Genomic DNA, 21,874 nt, shown 5'->3' with positions numbered 1-21,874 from the left:
CTAAGCAAGTATATCATGAAAACATCGACGTCAGCCCCAAAACATCTACGATAAGGGTGTTGCTCGCCATCAAAAAGGCTTCAACACGAGCAACACCAACAACGAATAAACGGATACTGCATAGATCGCAAGATGCGATCTAGGCAGCATGTTGCTTACCCGGGAGAAACCCTCGAAACAAGGGGTGGCGATGCGCCTAGATTGATTTGTTGTGAACGTGATCGTCCTCCTTTCTCAATAACACTAGATACATATTTATAGTCCGTGGACTTTCTATCTTGGGAATAAACCCAACCGTGTACGAGCTAAACTCTATCTCTTAATTCTAACCGACACATAACCTACTATAATTTACAGATACACGGGCAATCTAGCCCAAACTCTCGCACAAGGCCGTGTCAGAGACACTTCATATGCATGTCTTCTAAGCCCTTCTTCGATCACGGCCCATCTCCGGACTTGGTTAAATTCTGGTGATAACACATGCCCCCCTGGTTTTGGCAATGATAATTTCAAAACCACTCACTTTTTTTTTCTTCGTAGGGTCACGTCGTGGCAGAGCAGAACCGTCGCAGTATCCTTCATCATGATGCCTTGCCTTCTCAACTTCTCTGCATTATTTGACAGTCTTGGCAGCATGTCCTCGGAAACCGCCACAGCATTAAATCTCCACTATATCCCCTTTTATTTAACCGCGTCGAGCAACCCGCTTCTTCATCCTCTTTCTCCGTACTAGCCGTCGGCAGAAAACCCCCTTCCTCTGTAGCCATGTCTTCCTCCTCCTCCTCTGCTTCATCGGCTCTCTCCTTCCAATCCTCTTCCTCGAGTGAGCCGATTCCAGAGTACGACCAGATGGAGGCGTACAATAGGCGCGCTCCCGAGCATTGGGATGAGCGGGAGTGGGACTTCGACTTCGTGCCAGATGGCCCACCCGAGGCCCTCGTCGGGTCAGATGGTGATTTGCCCCTGACTGACGGGGAGGACGACCTCCGGTTCCTCGTCGACGGGGAACTGGAGGCGGAGAGTGAGGATGACCTCTTCTCCTGGGGTAACTTCACCTCCTCCGACGAAGAGGAAGAAGAGGAGGACGAGGAAGACGACACCTCCTCCGACGAAGAGGAGGAAGAGGAGGACGACGCCTCCTCCGATGAGCCGCCGGCGAAGCGCTTCCGCGCCTGGGCCTGGTTAGATGACGATGAAGACGACGATGATGAGGAGGAAGAAGCCCCTGTTGAGGGCTACGGCAGCAGCGACGAGGAGCTCGCCAGCAGCAGCACCGACGGCGGCTACAACGGCGACGACGAGGACAACGACGGCCCTTAGAGTAGGGACTACTAGCATAGGACTAGTAGTAGCAATCTGTTCTCCTTTTGTTCCTCCTTTCCTGAGCAATCGGCTCCTCTTTGTAAGAAATCCCCTTTTAAATCAATGAAGAAGGATTCCATGCTTAATTCTTCCGATTATCAAAATAAATCATTGCTCAAAAAGCCGATGGCAATACATCGGTCTTTACCCAAAACGCCAACAAGGCCAGTCCCAAAATCGAATGGTGACCTGATACTTGCTTATGACAGTTGTTCCTCTATAATCGATGGCTCTGCATCGGCTTTTCAGTTCTAAAGTCGATGTCAGTGCATCGGCTGTGCACGATTATAGTTCTATAGTTCTAAATTTTTTTTTACTGGCCGATTTGAAATCGGCCCCCATATTTCACTGTCCATCATCCCACATACTCGGGAAATATTTCTTGAGATGCTGACCATTGACAGCCACTGGGAACTTCGCACCACTCAGCTCCTCGAGCATGTATGCATTGCCCTTTAGGACTTGGTCGACCCTGTACGACCCGTGCCAATTTGGAGACCATTTACCATACGCCTTGTCCTTAGTCCCCAACGGCAATACAGCTTCCCATACCAAATCACCAAAGTGGAACTCCTTTGGCTTCACCTTCTTATTATATGCACGAGCCACCTTGGCCTTGTTCTCCTTAATTTTCTCAAGTGACCAAAGTCTAAGTTCCGTCAGATCCTCAACGCTATCACTCATCAGGGCTGCATATTCTTCAGTTGTTAAGTCATTTTGAAACGTGACACGTCTCGACCCAGCCGTGATCTCCCAGGGTAACACGGCTTCTTGTCCATAGACCAGATGGTATGGCGAGGTTTTTATCGCTCCATGACATGACATGCGATAAGCCCACAGAGCTTCTGACAATACCTCGTGCCAACGTCTAGGGTGTTCATCAACTTTCCTCTTGATTAGCTTAATAAGGCTCTGGTTGGATGCTTCAGCTTGCCCATTTGCTTGAGCATAGTATGGAGACGATCGGATCAGCTTAATTCCCATGTCGTCGCAGAACTTTCTGAACTCTTTAGAAATGAAGACCGAACCTCCATCGGTCGTGATAGTCTGGGGAATCCCGAATCTATGAATGACATGTTCTTTCACGAAATTGATAACATCTTCTGATTTTACTGACTTCATAGGGACGGCTTCCACCCATTTAGTGAAATAATATGTAATGGCCAAAATCCACTCGTGGCCTTTGCTCGATGCAGGATGGATTTTGCCGATCATATCCATGCCCCAACCTCGAAATGGCCAAGGCTTGATGATGGGGTTCATTGCTGACGCGGGTACCATCTGAATTTTCCCAAACTTCTGACATGCTTGACACCCTTTATAGTAATTAAAACAATCCTCCAGCATAGTGGGCCAATAAAACCCCGATCGCCTGATCAACCATTTCATCTTATGAGCCGACTGATGAGTTCCACAGGCGCCTTCGTGTACCTCATGTAAGAGCCGATTTGACTCGGCTGGCCCCAAACATCTGAGAAGTAATCCTTCCAAAGTCCTGTAGAACATGTCTTCTCCAATAAGGACATACTTCATGGCCTTGTACCTTATCCGTTTAGGTGCCCCCGAGCCGAATCTTTCAAGTAATTGAAGATATCGGCTCTCCGATCATCCGGTTCCATAAACCGTACTGGACATCGGCTCCATCTACTATGTCCTTGTAGCCTCGACGCCATCCGTGCGAGATCGTTTGCCTCTATATTCTGCGACCTCGGGACCCAGTTGAAGTTTATGTACCGAAATTGTGCCATCAGCTCACGGCATTGCATCCACAATGGGAAGAGCGACTCGCTGATACGTCTCCGACGTATCGATAATTTCTTATGTTCTATGCCATATTATTGATGATACCTACATGTTTTATGCACACTTTATGTCATATTCGTGCATTTTCTGGAACTAACCTATTAACAAGATGCCGAAGTGCCGGTTCCTGTTTCTCGCTGTTTTTGGTTTCGTAAATCCTAGTAACGAAATATTCTCGGAATTGGACGAAACGAAGACCCAGGGGCCTATTTTTCCACGGAGCTTCCGGTAAGACCGGAGAACATACGAAGTGGGGCCACGAGGTGGCGACACCACAAGGCGGCGCGGCCTAGGGGGGCCCGCGCCGCCCTATGGTGTGGCCCCCTCGTCGGGCCCCGACTCCGCCCTTCCGCCTACTTAAAGCCTCCGTCGCGAAACCCACGATGCGAAAAACCACGATACGGAAAACCCTACCGAGACGCCGCCGCCGCCGATCCCAACTCGGGGGATTCTGGAGATCTCCTCCGGCACCCTGCCGGAGAGGGGATTCATCTCCCGGAGGACTCTACACCGCCATGGTCGCCTCCGGAGTGATGAGTGAGTAGTTCACCCCTGGACTATGGGTCCATAGCAGTAGCTAGATGGTTGTCTTCTCCTCATTGTGCTTCATTGTTGGATCTTGTGAGCTGCCTAACATGATCAAGATCATCTATCTGTAATTCTATATGTTGTGTTTGTCGGGATCCGATGGATAGAGAATACCATGTCATGTTAATTATCAAGTTATTACATATGTGTTGTTTATGATCTTGCATGCTCTCCGTTACTAGTAGAGGCTCTGGCCAAGTTTTTACTTTTAACTCCAAGAGGGAGTATTTATGCTCGATAGTGGGTTCATGCCCGCATTGACACTGGGACGAGTGACGAAAAGTTCTAAGGTTGTGTTGTGCTCGTTGCCACTAGGGATAAAACATTGGCGCTATGTCCGAGGATGTAGTTGTTGATTACATTACGCACCATACTTAATGCAATTGTCCGTTGCTTTGCAACTTAATACTGGAGGGGTTCGGATGATAACCTCGAAGGTGGACTTTTAGGCATAGATGCGATTGGATGGCGATCTATGTACTTTGTCGTAATGCCCAATTAAATCTCACTATACTTATCATGTCATGTATGTGCATTGTTATGCTCTCTCTATTTGTCAATTGCCCGACTGTAATTTGTTCACCCAACATGCTTTATCTTATGGGAGAGACACCTCTAGTGAACTGTGGACCCCGGTCCATTCTTTTAATACTGAAATACAAATCTGTCTGCAATACTTGTTTTTACTGTTTTCTCTCGCAAACAATCATCTTCCACACAATACGGTTAATCCTTTGTTACAGCAAGCCGGTGAGATTGACAACCTCGGTGTTTCGTTGGGGCAAAGTACTTTGGTTGTGTTGTGCAGGTTCCACGTTGGCGCCGGAATCTCTGGTGTTGCGCCGCACTACATCCCGCCGCCATCAACCTTCAACGTGCTTCTTGACTCCTACTGGTTCGATTAAACCTTGGTTTCTAACTGAGGGAAACTTGCCGCTGTGCGCATCACACCTTCCTCTTGGGGTTCCCAACGGACGTGTCAACTACACGCATCACTCGCTCTCACATTTATATTCGTCCGTGAGCTGGGAAATCACTAACTTTGAGTCGCCAAAAAGTTCCACTGCTTCTGCCCCGGCTTCAATAAGCAACTCCATCCCCTTACGTACCGCTTCATACTCAGCAACATTATTGGTGCAAGGGGTAGATAGCCTGATGGAGAAGGTGTAGGTTGCCCCCCGGGGTGACACGAGTAGAATGTCGATGCCGCAACCATCATCGCAAACTGATCCATCGAAAAACATGGCCCATGCACGTATAGACAGTGCTGCTATATCAGTGTTGATTCGCTCAGCGATCAGATCGGCCAAGGCCTGTCCTTTGACTGCTTTCGCAGGTTGATACCGGAGGTCCAATTCCTATAATGCAAACATCCACTTACCGAGTCGGCCTTTCAACACAGGAGCCGACAGCATGTGCTTGATGACGTCTGATTTGCAGATGATGACGATTTCTGCTGTCAGAAAGATGTGACGAAGCTTGGTGCAGGTAAAAAATAGGCAGAGGCACAACTTCTCGATCTCAGGATACCTAGTCTCTGCATCCAACATCCTTCTGCTAAGGTAGAAAGCAACTCTTTCCATACCATCATAAAATTGCACCACCACTGAGGCGATGGAAGTATCAGCTACTGACAGGTAAATATAGAATGGCCTGTCTTGCTGGGGCGGAACCAACACGGGTGGCTTTGTTAGATATTCTTTAATCTCATCAAACGCTCGCTGTTGCTCTGCCCCCCAGTGAAACTCCTCATCGGGTTTGATTTCTACCAATCCCATGAACGGCTCAATTCGTCCTGACAGATTAGAGATGAACCTCCTGACGAAATTGATTTTGCCGATGAGACTTTGGAGTTCCTTCTTGGTGGTAGGTGGCTTCATTTTTCGTACTGCCTCTTGACTTTTCAGGCCGATCTCAATTCCACGTTCATGTAATAGGAAGCCCAGGAATTGACCAGCCGTCACACCAAAGGCACACTTCTTTGGATTCATTCTTAGTCCGAACTTTCTAGTTCGGTCCAGGATGCGTCGCAAATCCTCCAGGTGTCCCTCCACTGAGACAGACTTGACCACCACGTCATCAATGTAGATCTCCACCAACTTGCCGATCAGATCATGAAAGATGTAATTCATGGCTCGTTGGTACGTTGCACCGGCGTTCTTCAGCCCAAATGTCATGACCACATACTCAAACAAGCCCACCGAACCTAGTACTCTGAAGGCAGTCTTGTGTATATCTTCTGGAGCCATGAAAATCTGGTTGTAACCGGCATTGCCATCCATGAAGCTTAAAACCTTATGACCAGCCGCTGCATTGATCAACGTTTCGGCTACCGGCATAGGGTACTCATCCTTCGGAGTGGCTCTGTTGAGATCGCGAAAATCTATGGCGACGCGCTGATACGTCCAAAACGTATCTACTTTCCCGAACACTTTTTCTATTGTTTTGCCTCTAATTTGTGTATTTTGGATGCAACTAACACGGACTAACACTGTTTTCAGCAGAACTGTTCTGGTGTCTCGTTTTTGTGCAGAAATCCAACTTTCAGGAAAAACCTCGGAATTTATGCGGAAGGTCCTATTTTCCCAGGATACTTACGGAGCCAGAAGGGCGAGCCAGGTGGGGGCCCGAGGGCCCCACACACTAGGCCGGCACGGCCCAGGAGGGGCCCGCGCGGCCCTAGTGTGTGGCGGCCTCGGTCGGCCCCCGACGCCCTCCTTCGGACTACTTATTGCCTTCGACCTAAAAACGCACGGGAGAAGTCGAAGTCGCCAGAAACCCTCCAGAACGCTGCCACATCGCGAAACTCCGTCACGGGAGCCAGAAGTCTCCGTTCTGGCACTCCGCCGGGACGGGGAATTGGAGGAGATCATCGCCGCCATCACCACCGACGCCTCTTCATCAACCAGCCATGTTTCCCCCATCCATGTGTGAGTAATTCCCCCGCTGTAGGCCGAAGGGGATGGTAGGGATTGGATGAGATTGGTCATGTAATAGTGTAAGATTGTTAGCGCATAGTGCCTAGTGTCCGTAATTGGTACTTTGATGATATTGTTGCAACTTGTTATGCTTAATGCTTGTCACTAGGGCCCGAGTGCCATGATCTCAGATCTGAACATGTTATTGTTTCATCATGATATTCATTGTTTATGGTCTTACCTGCAAGTTGTATACACATGTCGCTGTCTGGAACCAATGGCCCCGAAGTGACAGAAATCGGAACAACCGGAGGGGATGGTAGTGATGTGAGGATCACATGTGTTCATGGAGTGTTAATGCTTTGCTCCGGTACTCTATTAAAAGGAGTACCTTAATATCCAGTAGATTCCCTTGAGGCCCGTCTGCCACCGGCTGGTAGGACAAAAGATGTCGTGCAAGTTTCTCATTGCGAGCACGTACAACTATAATTGGAACACATGCCTATTGATTGCTTTGTACTTGGACACCGTTTTATTATTATCTGCAAATGCCCTGCTTGATTGTTACATGAGTTTCTCTCATCCATGCAACGCCCGTTATCCGTCCCCGTGCCTACGGTATTTTAATCCCGCTGTTTACTATAATCACTACCGCTGTCTCTCGTTACTCTCGTGCTGTTATTTCACTCATCGCTATCGCTATAAAACAGTTACTACAGATAAACTCTTGCGAGCAAGTTTGTTTCCAGGTGCAGCTGAATTGACAACTCCGTTGTTAAGGCTTTCAAGTATTCTTTGTCTCCCCTTGTGTCGAATCAATAAATTGGGTTTTACTACCCGCGAAGACTGTTGCGATCCCCTATACTTGTGGGTCATCAAGACTGTTTTCTGGCGCCGTTGCCGGGGAGCATAGCTTTATTTGGAAGTTCACTTGGATTGATATTGTTCGCTGCAAATTCTCCATCATGGGTAAAACTCGCGATCCTAGAGTCGCCATATTACCATCCACTACAAGAAAAGGTACAACTCTGAGTACCTCTGCTGCTCTTGATTCACCATCCGTGATTGATAAACTTGTTTCACCACCACATGCTTCACATGTCTGGTACTTCTGCTGAATCTGAAAACTCTCATAATATTGATAATATTTCTGTTGTGCTTGATGATAGTGGTTCATTGGGATTCTTTCTAGATGCTACAATTGCTAGGTCTAGACAAATTGAAAATGCTAAAACTCCTGATGCTACTACACCTGTTAGTTCACCTGAACTTGATTATTCTAGTGATGATCCCGATGAAGATTATGTGGAGCTTAATGATGATCTTATTAATAGATGCAATGCTACTGCTGATGCAAGTAAAATTAAAAAGTTTCTCACACAATATACTGTTAGACATAAGTTATCTCCCGATCCTAAATTTGCCACATCTCCTATATGCATTAAGGATAAAGATTATGATTTTTCTCTTGATCTATCTCATATAGCTATTGTAGAGAAAGCACCCTTTTGTGGTACTGAAAAAGAAAGTGTCTGTAGAACACATGATTGAACTTTCTTCTATGAGTAGTTTGTTTTCTGATGATATCAAGATGCGTACTTATTTTGTCGCTAAATTTTTTCCTTTCTCATTAAAGGATGATGCTAAAACTTGGTATAATAATTTGCCTCCTGGTTCTATTAAAAATCCAACTGATTTGCGTGATGTTTTCTTTCGAAAATACTTTCCTGCTAGTGCTCAACATATTGCTTTACACAGAATTTATAGATTTGACCAGGGAGATGAAGAGAAATTGCCTGAGGCTTGGGAAAGATTTTGTTCTCTTATCAGAGCTCGACCTGGGCATGATTTAGAAAAGAATGATTTACTTGATATATTTTATAGTGGACTAACCATTGAGTCTAGGGCATACCTGGATAGTTGTGTCTGGTTGTGTTTTCGGAAAAGAACTCCGCATCGAAGTCGAAGAATTATTGGCTAAAATAGGCCGGAATCATGATGATTGGACTACGCTCGAACCAATTCCAACGCCAATATTGAAGAAGAGGGGTTTAATTAAATTGAATGATGAAGATATGAGGGAAGCCAAGAAGTCTCTCAAGGAGAAAGGTATTAAATCTGAAGATGTGAAGAATCTACCTCCCATAGAAGATATATGTGAGATAATTCCTCCTTCATCCATGATTGAGGTAAACTCCCTTCAGCGCTTTACTAGGGAAGATATTCCGTATTCAAAACCTCTCGCGCAATGCTTAGATGAGTTTGATAATTATATTGTTAAGCAAGAAAATTTTAATATGAGAGTAGAGAATCATCTAATGGAAAATTCTCAAGCTATTAGCAATTTGCATGATATTATGGAGAGAACCTCCAATGATGTTAAGATGCTTGTTAAACATTTTCAAATGGTTCAAACTCAAATTGATCAACTCACTAAAGTGCAAAATGACTTATTACAAAATAATTCTAAAGAGAAACATGCTTATGAAGTAACAACTAGAGGTGGTGTCTCTACCCAGGATCCTCTATATCCTGAAGGGCATCCCAAAAGAATTGAACAAGATTCTCAACGCATTGAACCTAGAGCTCCTTCTAAGAAAAAGAAGAAGAAACATAAAAACGTTGTAGAATCCTCTCGAACCCGTTAATGATCCTAATAGTATTTCTATTTCGATGCTGAAACCGAAAGTGGTAATGAACATGATAATAATAATGGTAATGATAAGAATGATGTTTCTGATAAAGAAGAAGTTGAAGATGAACCTGAAAAGCAAGATAAAAATAAAAAGTATACTAAAGAAGACTTTATTGCAAAGAAACATGGTAATGAAAGGGAACCTTGGGTGCAAAAGCAAATGCCTTTTCCTGCTAAGAAACTAAAATCAAAGGAAGAAGAATACTATAATAAATTTTGTGATTGGATGAAACCTTTATTCTTGCAAATCCCTTTGACTGATGCTATTAAATTGCCTCCTTATTCAAAGTATATGAAAGATATTGTTACTAACAAAAGGAAAATCCCCAATGAGGAAATTTCCACTATGCTTGCTAATTACTCTTTCAATGGCAAAGTTCCAAAGAAGTTGGGCGACCCAGGTATACCTACTATTCCTTGTTCTATTAAGAATAATTATGTTAAAACTGCTCTATGTGACTTGGGAGCCGGTGTTAGTGTTATGCCTTTTTCTCTTTATAAGAGACTTTACCTAGATAAGTTGATACCTACTGATATATCTTTGCAAATGGCCGATAAATCTACTGCTATTCCTGTTGGTATATGTGAGGATGTTCCTGTTCAAGTTACTAATAACCGCTTGATATTAACCGATTTTGTTGTGTTGGAAATGCTCGAAGATGATAATATGTCTATTATTCTTGGGAGACCTTTTCTTAACACCACGGAGAGCCGTTATTGATTGCAATAAAGGAAAGGTTACTTTCAATGTTGATGATAAGGAGCACACCGTCTATTTCCCCAAGAGAATTGAAAAAGCATGTGGAGTTAATACAATTTCTAATGTGAGAACTATCAAAGTGGGAACTATTGATTGTCCAATATATGAGCCTAAAGAAGAATATCAAACTCTTGTGATTGGATCCATATCAATACAATACAAGGTAACATGATTGATTTGAGGTTTATTTCTTCTTATGCTATGTAAAATTTATTTGGTGGCAAGACTTGATCAACCTTGTTAACAAATACTTTTTATGTGCATAGAGGAGGTAAACAACATCTCTTTCTTCCTCCACTTACTCTACTTGCTGTAGCACTTTTATTTTGCAAAGTTCCTTAGTCATTTAGAGATTTCAAAAATTTTCCTGGCCAGTAATAATAAACTTAATACCCAGAAATGTGCATTTTTCAAAGTTTTCAAAAATTCACAAAAATTATACCGTTGGTCCTATTTTTCGTCAAGGCACCTGGGAGCACCTGGGGATGACCGATGGGGCACCCTGTGTGGCACCCCACAGTCGGCGCGGCCAGCAAGGGGGCGCGCCACCCCAGTGTGTGGGCCCCCTTTACCCCACTTTAGCATCTCTTCCTCCCACACTCTTCTCTCTCCCGAAAAAATCGACACCAGCTTCCTCTCACTCGTGTTTTTGCTCAAGAACTCAGATTTCTCGATCTCTTTGCTCAGCCCAGCATTACGTCTGAGATTTGGCACATTTGCTCTTCGGTATGTGACTCCTTCGATTATCCAAGTAGAATTTTGTTTGGTGGAGTATATCTTGCATATTTTACTGCTGTAGGTAACATGTTTAGTGAGCTTGCATGCTTGTTCTAAGTGGTAGAAACTAGTTTTGATGCATGATTAGTACTCTAGCAAGTTCCTATGGTAGTTTCCCTCAATTATATGTCACCAAATCAAGTTTTATATTGCTTGTTGAAAATTTTCAGAAAAGGGGGATGGACAACTTTAACTTTGGAGAAGTGTTCCAAGGGGAGACAACAAGCACGGGGAGGCCCTCTAGGTCATCCACCCGATGCAGGCCATCCTACAATGAGGATCTCATCGCACCAAGCTTCGCACCCGAGGAGGACAATGGAGTCCCCAACGATGCATCCTTTCCATGTTATGACTTTTTGAGTAATGCAGGGTTGTTGGATGATTTCTTTACCCTCGTCGGTAGGGCAAGTTTAACCACCTATGTGGGAGATGAGAGTGAGCAATACTACACGCTCACTAAAATCTTTGTGGAGAGCTTCAAGTTCAACAATAGGCACTTTAACCCGACAGTTTCATTCAAGATCTATGGTAAACCTATTACTATGAAGTTGGAAAATTTTTGTGCTGCATTGGGTATTGTTCCTGTAGGTACAGCGAGGAAGATCGAGGACAACCCAAGGGAATTGTTGGAGCTCTATCGAGGGATCACCAATGATGATTGTCGCACCATTCAGCGTGGCAAGATAAGAAACATTCAACTCCCCGCCATTAAGTATTTTGCTTATTACATTGGTACTAGCATTCTTGGTAGGGAGAACACTAGCAACATATCTAGCTATCACCTTGGTTTCTTAATTGCTGCACTCACTGGGGACACACCTTATCATCTTGGTGCTCTTGTTGCTCGCCGCTTGTCTAACAAGGGGCCCATATTTGGAGGAATTATTGCTTCGCGCGTTTTAGCATATTTAGAGCTTCCTCTTGATCCTAATGATGTAAAAATAGCTCCTATGAGGCTCGATATTGCTGCTATGAAGAGTCATCAATTTGTTACAGCTGACTCTAGGTTAGATAATATTGTCTATAGAGTGTTGTTAGCTGACGGGGAAGAGAGGGAAGTCCCTTTGCCCCAACCAGATTTGTTCAGTATCAACAGGAAACCATGGTCGCGCTCTAAGGAGGAGGTGGATGAGAAGCTGAAGATACACAACTTCCACCAGCAGCATGACTCCGAGGACGCCGAGCCCGCCTACGACTACACCGTCACGTATCCGGGTGCTTCTTCTAGCACATACCCGGAATATGATCCATCTTCGTACTACGAGGGTGCTTCTTCATGGGCACCATGGGGTTGATCTCCACTTAGGCCAAAAGCCTAAGCTTGGGGGAGGTATACCGGCATCACTCATTTTTTGCATATTATGGTTGCTGGATACTTGTACATACTTGTTTAGTTTCTTTGAGTGGTTTTCTAATGAGAGGGAGATGATATTTGGGGAAGTGCTGCCTGAAAAACAGATTCTGGACTGTTACTAGAAAAATTCGTGCGCACAGCCAGAACGTTATTTTGATCTGCCAATTTTTGTGCATGTTCCCCAGGTTGTTATCTAACTTTCATTAGTTGAACAATTTTCGAGCTGAGCAACGGAAGATTTTTGTAAAAATCGATTACTGTACTGCTGTCAAGTTTTGGCAGATTTCTGCCATCTTGCTTTTCTGTGTTTCTTTTAGTTTGCCATTTCTTGTTTTTGCTTTGTTTCTTTCCTAAAACACAAAAAGACCAAAAATATTTCTGTTGTTTCTCTTCACCACTTGTTTACTTTAGTTTCTTGCATTTGTTTCGCTTTATTTGCTATTGCTAGTTTGCTATAAGAAAACCCAAAAAGATTTTGCTTTGTTTGCTTGTTTCCTTTTATTCTTGTTCTCAAATTCGAAAACACCAAAAATATTTGCTGTTCTTCTTTGGTTTTGTAAAGTTCATTATGAGTTCAGTGGTCTTCGGTGGCTGGAGCGTGGTTTTCATTTCAGATTATCCAAGCTACACAAGTGAAAAGGCAATAATGACGATATTCGACAATCTGATTGTGGTGAGAGGCTGGTATGAACTCTATTTGTTTTCATTTTTGTACATATACTCATCCATGTGAGCATGCTTAGTTGGTTCATGTGAGGTATATGTCATTTAAGAAAGTCTAGTAGTTCATGATCTCTCATGTTTAGCTCCAATTTATTAATATGAGTAGCATGTCATGGATGTTTGCTTGCATTGTTTTATTCATAGATAGGTATGATATTGTGGTATCCTCCTCTGAATAATTCGTTTGAATTAACTTGGCACATGCTCACGCATGCATATGACTGAACAAGATTCAATTAAGCCTCAATGATTTACATTGCTTCAGAGTTCTGGTATCACTCTTATGCCTCAGTTAATTTATTTTGCCGCAAGCATGATTATGACAGTTACTGCTCTCTTGATTTGTCGCTCCCTAGTCTTTTGCTAGCCTTCACTTGTACTGAGCGGGAACACTGCTCGTGCTTCCAAACACATGAAAACCAAGTTATTCCAGAGTGTCCACCATAAATACCTATGCATGGCATTTCAAACCATTCCAAGTAAATTCTCATGCGCTACCTTTAAACCTTCAAAATGCTTCTCAGTTTTGTGTTAATGTTTCATAGCTCATGAGGAAGTATGTGGTGTTTAACTTTCAACCTTGTCATTTACTCTTGACGGACTTTCATATGGACTAGTGGCACATCCGCTTATCCAATAATTTTGCAAAAAGAGCTGGCAATGGGGTTCCCAGCCCCGATTAATCAACTTTCACTAATAATTCTCTTCACATGTTTTGCTCCGATTCATCAGTAAGCAACTTAATTTTGCAAATAGACACTCCTCCATGGTATGTGATTGATGGAAGGCACCCGAGGATTCGGTTAGCCATGGCTTGTGTAAGCAAAGGTTGGGGGAGTGTCAACCATAATAAAACTAAAATACGTGTGTAAACAAAAGAGAAGAGGGATGATCTACCTTGCTGGTAGAGATAACGTCCTTCATGGGAGCCGCTCTTGAAAGTCCGGTTGGCGAGGTAGTTGGTGTACCCATTACCATTCGTTGACAACAACAAACACCTCTCAAAACAATTTTACTCTCGTTTTAAAAATGAAAAGCTCTAGCGCATGTTAATCCCTCGCTTCCCTCTGCGAAGGGTCAATCTTTTACTTTTATGTTGTGTCTCCATCCTTTCTTTGAGCACTTTCTTGAGAGCACAACTTGTCATTCTTAGTGTAATATGCTTGTCTCAAAATATGATTGATTGTGGTATAACTTTGATGCTTTTATCTTTGACAATCACTATTTCTAGTCTTTCTATGAACTTCAGAGGTGCCCGAGCATTTATGTTTTGCTGATCAAATATGGGCAAGCGAGATACCACTCTATCATACTCTTTTATGAACATTGCAATCCTGCTTATATACATGATTCATGATGCTTATTATTAATTGTTGGTACCTTTCCATGATTGACATAGATATTAGATGATCTTATTTGCATGTATCTTATTATGAACTGCCTAAGTGTTAGCCATAGCATGAGAATATTTACATCATATGAACAAATGTGTTCGTGAAAGTTCTTTTATCGCTCAATTGTTAACTGAATTGCTTGAGGACAAGCAATAAGCTAAGCTTGGGGGGAGTTAATACGTCCAAAACGTATCTACTTTCCCGAACACTTTTGCTATTGTTTTGCCTCTAATTTGTGTATTTTGGATGCAACTAACACGGACTAACGCTCGTTTTCAGCAGAACCGATTCAGTGTCTCGTTTTTGTGCGTAAATCCAACTTTCGGGAAAAACCTCGGAATTTATGCGGAAGGTCCTATTTTCCCAGGATACTTACGGAGCCAGAAGGGCGAGCCAGGTGGGGGCCCGAGGGCCCCACACACTAGGCCGGCGCGGCCCAGGAGGGGCCCGCACGGCCCTAGTGTGTGGCGGCCTCGGTCGGCCCCCGACGCCCTCCTTCGGACTACTTATTGCCTTCGACCTAAAAACGCACGGGGAGAAGTCGAAGTCGACAGAAACCCTCCAGAACGCCGCCACATCGCGAAACTCCGTCTCGGGAGCTAGAAGTCTCCGTTCTGGCACTCCGCCGGGATGGGGAATTGGAGGAGATCATCGCCGCCATCACCACCGACGCCTCTTCATCAACCAGCCATGTTTCTCCCATCCATGTGTGAGTAATTCCCCGCTGTAGGCCGAAGGGGATGGTAGGGATTGGATGAGATTGGTCATGTAATAGTGTAAGATTGTTAGGGCATAGTGCCTAGTGTCCGTAATTGGTACTTTGATGATATTGTTGCAACTTGTTATGCTTAATGCTTGTCACTAGGGCCCGAGTGCCATGATCTCAGATCTGAACATGTTATTGTTTCATCATGATATTCATTGTTTATGGTCTTACCCGCAAGTTGTATACACATGTCGCTGTCCGGAACCAATGGCCCCGAAGTGACAGAAATCGGGACAACCGGAGGGGATGGTAGTGATGTGAGGATCACATGTGTTCACGGAGTGTTAATGCTTTGCTCCGGTACTCTATTAAAAGGAGTACCTTAATATCCGATAGATTCCCTTGAGGCCCGGCTGCCACCGGCTGGTAGGACAAAAGATGTCGTGCAAGTTTCTCATTGCGAGCACGTACAACTATAATTGGAACACATGCCTATTGATTGCTTTGTACTTGGACACCGTTTTATTATTATCTGCAAATGCCCTGCTTGATTGTTACATGAGTTTCTCTCATCCATGCAACGCCCGTTATCCGTCCCCGTGCCTACAGTATTTTAATCATGTTGTTTACTATAATCACTACTGCCGACTCGTTACTCTGCTCGTCGTTATTTCACTATCGCTCATCGCTATAAAACCGTTACTACTCGATAAACTCTTGCGAGCAAGTCTGTTTCCGAGTGCAGCTGAATTGACAACTCCGCTGTTAAGGCTTTCAAGTATTCTTTGTCTCCCCTTGTTTCGAATCAATAAATTGGGTTTTACTACCCGCGAAGACTGCTGCGATCCCCTATACTTGTGGGTCATCACGCGCCATCGGCCGTCCTTCTTCTCTACAGGTACGATGCTAGATATCCACTCAGCATACCTGCATGGCCTGATGAACCCGGCGCTCAACATCTTCTCAATCTCCTTCTTGACTTCTTCTAGAATTTCGGCCTTCATCTGCCGTGCTCGCTGCTGTGGAACGGCCGAAATCCTTTCTTAAGAGGGAGCCGATGCTCAATGATGCTCTCGTCCAACCCGGGCATCTCCGTATAATCCCGGGCAAAACGATGCCGGGTATTCTTTCAACAAAGCTATCATCGGGCCCCTCGGATGCGGATCCAACTTTTTGCCGATAAATGTAGGTCGTGGCTTATCCCCAGGACCAATGTCAATTTCTTCTAGCTCATCGGTCGACGTAAACCCATACCCTAGCTTTCCGTCGCCTGTTAGATCGACGCTGAACACAGGCAGAACGTATGGCGAGGATAATTTTGGCCGATTGCTAGAATCGGCCTCCATGTTGATTGAATTGCTCGATGAAGGTTTACAACTTATGTGTGCTCCCCTACGTGAGGGAGTCTTCCTACCACGACTACGTGACATGCTTGAAGTGAGATCCTCGCTTTTTATTTTTTGGGGCCGATCGCAGAGATCGGCCTTGTCACATATGTCGATGGATGTTGCTCTTGCTAATCTATCAGGCCGGTGGATAAGACCAGCCTCACCCCGTTTTTTGTCACCGCGATGCGATCACAGCCGTCCAAACTGATTCCAGAGAGCGGCTCTTGGTCTTCCGAGTCCCAAATGTTCATGCCGGCTATTGAGACCTCGATCGAGTCATCTGCATGCACGACTTCCACGTCGTCTCCATCCCATTGTATCAGGCATTGGTGCATTGTAGATGGAATGCAGCAGTTGGCGTGAATCCAATCCCTTCCTAGCAGGACAGCGTAGGTGCTCTTGTTGTCGACGATGAAGAATGTTGTTGGGATCGTCTTTCGGCCTATGGTTAGATCCACGTTCAGCACGCCTTGTGTCCCTGATGCTTGGCCGTTGAAGTCGTTTAGTGTGACATTGGTCTTGATCAGATCTGCACTGGAGCGTCCCAAACGTCGTAGCATGGAATATGGCATTATATTGACCGCCGCTCCCGTGTCAACCAACATCCTGCCGACGGGCTGCCCATTGATATAACCTTTTAGGTACAGGGCCTTCATATGTTTGTAGCCCTTCTCCCGTGGCTTCTCAAAGATGACCGGCCGTGGACCACAGTCGAACTGTGCTATTGGCACTTCTTCAGTTCCTGGGGCACGAAACTCTGATGGGAGTATGAACACCATGTTTGTGCCAGCCGATGTACTCACATCGGCTTTTACTTGCTTGGGACGCCAAACTTTCTTTGGTGGATGACTCTCCTCGTCCAAAGTCTGCTGAATTTTCACGGCCAGATCGGGCCGCGCTTTCCTCAACGTGTGCAAGTATTGCGCTTTGGCTTGCTCCAAGCTACGTAGCCGCTGAACCCTACGCTTTTGGGAGTGGCTGAGTCCATCGGGGCACCACCTTGGCCGGTGGTACCTATCCTCTTCTTCATCTTCTGACTCCTCAAAGTCTTCATCTTGAGATGACTCAGCTCGTTTGTTCTGTGGCGGGAGAGGCCCTAGACGCTTGAAAACTGAAACTTCCCCTGCATCCTTCTTCCGGCGTCTACACTCCGGGCAGTTGTCGATTGTAGGCAATCGGCTCATTCCTGAATCCCAGCAGTGTTTAAAGAAGGGACAGTCCCAGTGTCTATCCACGTCTTCCTGCTCCCTTGACCTCTCCTTAGCGCGGTGTTCATGTCCTTCGTCGTCTCTGTCATGCCGACGGTACCTTCCATTGTCTACATCAGACCGATGATCTCTCTCGTCATCTATGTCGTACTGCCGACGTCGGTCATGCTGATACTCATATTTGTTAAGGAGATGCGTGGAGAGTGGCCGTTGATATCGCACGCTTCTCACTTGTTCCTCGGTGAGGTACCGTCTGTCATCATATCGGGGCCGGTCGCGTGGAGCGGCCTCCTCTTTTTCCTTGCCGCGGGAGTGACTGCTTTCCTCTTTATCCTTGCCATGGGGGAGTACAGGCCCTGCCATGTTAACATCGAACGAGAAGTCCCACCGGGCATGCCAGAATGTGTTGCCTACCAAAAACCCACCGGCGAGCAGCGACGGGCAACACCATAGAGCCGGGAGGCTCCCAGGACTGCTGGTGGATCCTGGTCCCTCGGGCAACGGCCCGCAATGCTCCGGCACACGTCCTGGCGTTTGCGAGGGCGTGCCACCTGACCTATACCTGGTCAAGAAGGTGATGGATTGCTTCGACTAGTTTCCTGCATGGCAAACACGTAAACATTAAATACGAGCCCCGGTCGGCTCTTAGGTTGCCCTGTGGATCGGCTCAAAGAGCCGATTGCCCCATGGTTCACGTTAGATTTACAATGACATGGGGATCCTGCTTTATCGATATCAAGCTAAACTAATCTACGATAGTCTAGGGTTTTCACCGCATAACCGGAACATCCTACGCGTAGTTGAGCCTAGCGAGATACGTAAGATGATGGAAAACCAGCCCTAAAGAGGCATAACAACCAACATGAAGTTGATCCCCGGAACAATCCCTCTAGGGCTTAATAAACCACACCTTACGCACTACCGGATCGTTCAACCCGTTTATAAGGCCTAACCATACAGATATCAAACCAATCCTTGAAGAACAAGGAACAACTATAACGGATTAGATCTACTAAATAAAGAACAAGCAAGATGCTGCCCTTACACCTAAGATAGGCGTAAGAGCAGCTAGATATCGAGGGGTAGTGTAGCTAAGCAAGTATATCATGAAAGCATCGACGTCAGCCCCAAAACATCTACGATAAGGGTGTTGCTCGCCATCAAAAAGGTTTCAGCACGAGCAACACCAACAACGAATAAACGGATACTGCCTAGATCGCAAGATGCGATCTCGGCAGCATGTTGCTTACCCGGGAGAAACCCTCGAAACAAGGGGTGGCGATGCGCCTAGATTGATTTGTTGTGAACGTGATCGTCCTCCTTTCTCAATAACCCTAGATACATATTTATAGTATGTGGACTTTCTATCTTGGGAACAAACCCAACCGTGTACGAGCTAAACTCTATCTCTTAATTCTAACCGACACGTAACCTACTATAATTTACAGATACACGGGCAATCTAGCCCAAACTCTCGCACAAGGCCGTGCCAGAGACACTTCATATGCATGTCTTCTAAGCCCTTCTTCGATCACGGCCCATCTCCGGACTTGGTTAAATTCTGGTGATAACAGCAAGTAATTTGATAAAAATACTCGAATGACAGGAGCAAGTGATGAACTTGCCTGAATACTGCAAAGTGTTGCAGTTGGATGGTGTGGACTGACCCTTGTCCTCTGTTACTGAAAAATAGCATCATTGTCCGATAAGGGCAATGGTTAAAGAAGCATTTATGCATGATTCCAGTTTTAGGGTTTGTTTCCCCCTTCCGATGTCTTATCATTTAATGTGAGAGGTTGATACTAAAAATAATTTAGGGATACTCTATTTAGGGTAAAATACAACCTTGAAATGTTGTCAAGGTGTTTTTTTTAAGTCCAAAAGAATTTATGGACTTATTTTCATTATTGAAAATATGAGGTGTGATTTGAATAATTATTTAAATCATCAAATTTGAACTTATTTTTGTTTATCATCAAACATTCTATTTCATATTTTATTATAATAGAGAATTTTATCCTGAGTGGTTTTCATATTTTTTATTATTTTTTTAGAGCTATTTGTCATTTTCTATGCATTTTCAAAGTTTCTGTTTATTTGAAAATGTGAAAAGACAGAATTGCCCCTAGGCCCACCTGTCAGGGTGGCCCAGTAGTTAACCCTAACCTGAGCCACACTTGGGCTCGGTCGGTCGCACCGCCCCCTTTCTCCTTCACTCGCTCGCGAACCCTAGCCCTCGCTCTCGCGACTCCCGTGTCGCCGCCGCCTTCGCCGAATTGTGTTGATTTACCCATAAGAGATCTTAACCTTGGTGACAACCGGGCAGCTTTCCCATCCACACTTCCTTTGGTGTGAAGCCTGGTATAAGGTCATAGCCAATCATATTCCTCCGCTACCTCGCACACCCACCCTTTGTTGCAAACCCCGACCCTGGGTCCTCGCCGGTCCTCTTACACCAATTAAGGATGGACCCCGACCGCGACAACTGGTTCCGGGCTCTACCATAAACTCCTTCGCCGGTAGCTGCAACCCATCATAGACCGCATTACCGTGGGGAATTAGAATGGGATCCCCACCCTCCGGTTGTTCTCGCGAGATACAACTGCTACGGTAAGCGCATCCGTTGATGTACAAGAGGTGGAAAATACGATTGACTATTCCGTCCCACTCTGCATCTTATGGTTAACACGGTTTTTACGGCACAAGAATCATCTGGACGACATTTGTTGTTTAATCCTAGATGGATATAAACCCTTGCAATGGAACCTCCACCATATCAACACAATCCATGGTTCCATTGCCCACCACTTAGTCATATTCATAGTTATGAAAATAGTGGTTTTGCTTTTTTATGCAATAGTGATAAACATAGTACTTTGCAAGTAATTTGATAAAAATACTCGAATGACAGGAGCAAGTGATGAACTTTCCTGAACACTGCAAAGTGTTGCAGTTGGATGGTGTGGACTGACCCTTGTCCTCTATTGCTGAAAAATAGCATCATTGTCCGATAAGGGCAATGGTTAAACAAGCATTTATGCATGATTCCAGTTTTAGGGTTTGTTTCCCCCTTCCGATGTCTTATCATTTCATGTGAGAGGTTGATACAAAGAATAATTTAGGGATACTCTATTTAGAGTAAAATACAACCTTGAAATGTTGTCAAGGTGTTTTTTTTAAGTCCAAAAGAATTTATGGACTTATTTTCATTATTGAAAATATGAGGTGTGATTTGAATAATTATTTAAATCATCAAATTTGAACTTATTCTTGTTTATCATCAAAAATTCTATTTCATATTTTATTATAATAGAGAATTTTATCCTGAGTGGTTTTCATATTTTTTTTAGAGCTATTTGTCATTTTCTATGCATTTTCAAATTTTCTGTTTATTTGAAAATGTGAAAAGACAGAATTGCCCCTAGGCCCACCTGTCAGGGTGGCCCAGTGGTTAACCCTAACCCGAGCCACCCTTGGGCTCGGTCGGTCGCACCGCCCCCTTTCTCCTTCACTCGCTCGCGAACCCTAGCCCTCGCTCTCGCGACTCCCATGTCGCCGCCGCCTTCGCCGGATTCTTCCGGCCAACTCCGGCCGTCGCCGCCGGCGAGATGGAGTGCATCTGAACCGCCGTTCGACGGCGCTTCAGATCCTCCGCTTCGATTTGTGTTTCGCCGCCTCCTCGACTCGTCCTCTTCGCCTCTGGTCGCCTGGCATGGAGTGCCGTGGCGATCTCGTCGCCACCGACGCTCCCGATGCCGTGGCGTTGCCGTGCCCTGCCGTGGTGGTGCCGGGCACTGCGGTGCCGCCGTGGCCTGGCCTGGCGCTGCCGCGCCCTCGGCGTGTGCCGCCATGGCCGCACTCATCGCCTCACGCCACCTGTAAGTGCTCTGTCGCTTCCTTCTCTCCCTCTCTGCTCTACTCCCTTCTCTCCTCCTCCTCTGCGTTGTTTCTGCGCCTTGCTAGCTTGCGCATGTGCTGATGTGCTGTTTGTTGTGATGCTGCTGCGCTCCACTGGCCTTGCTACTGCCATGGTTACTACTGTTGTGCTGCTCTGCCATGCTATTGTAGTGACCTCACCCGGTAGGGTGCCGATCCATGTGCTTTACTGTGCTAGTCCCTGGATCAATCGCTAGCACACACAGTTTAAGATGTAATACCAAGAAACAAAGGTCTTTATTACATCGTATAATCCAGA

This window comes from Lolium rigidum, chromosome 3, assembly GCF_022539505.1.
Source record: "Lolium rigidum isolate FL_2022 chromosome 3, APGP_CSIRO_Lrig_0.1, whole genome shotgun sequence".
NCBI classification, from domain to species: domain Eukaryota; kingdom Viridiplantae; phylum Streptophyta; class Magnoliopsida; order Poales; family Poaceae; genus Lolium; species Lolium rigidum.
This window is presented reverse-complemented; position numbering follows the sequence as displayed.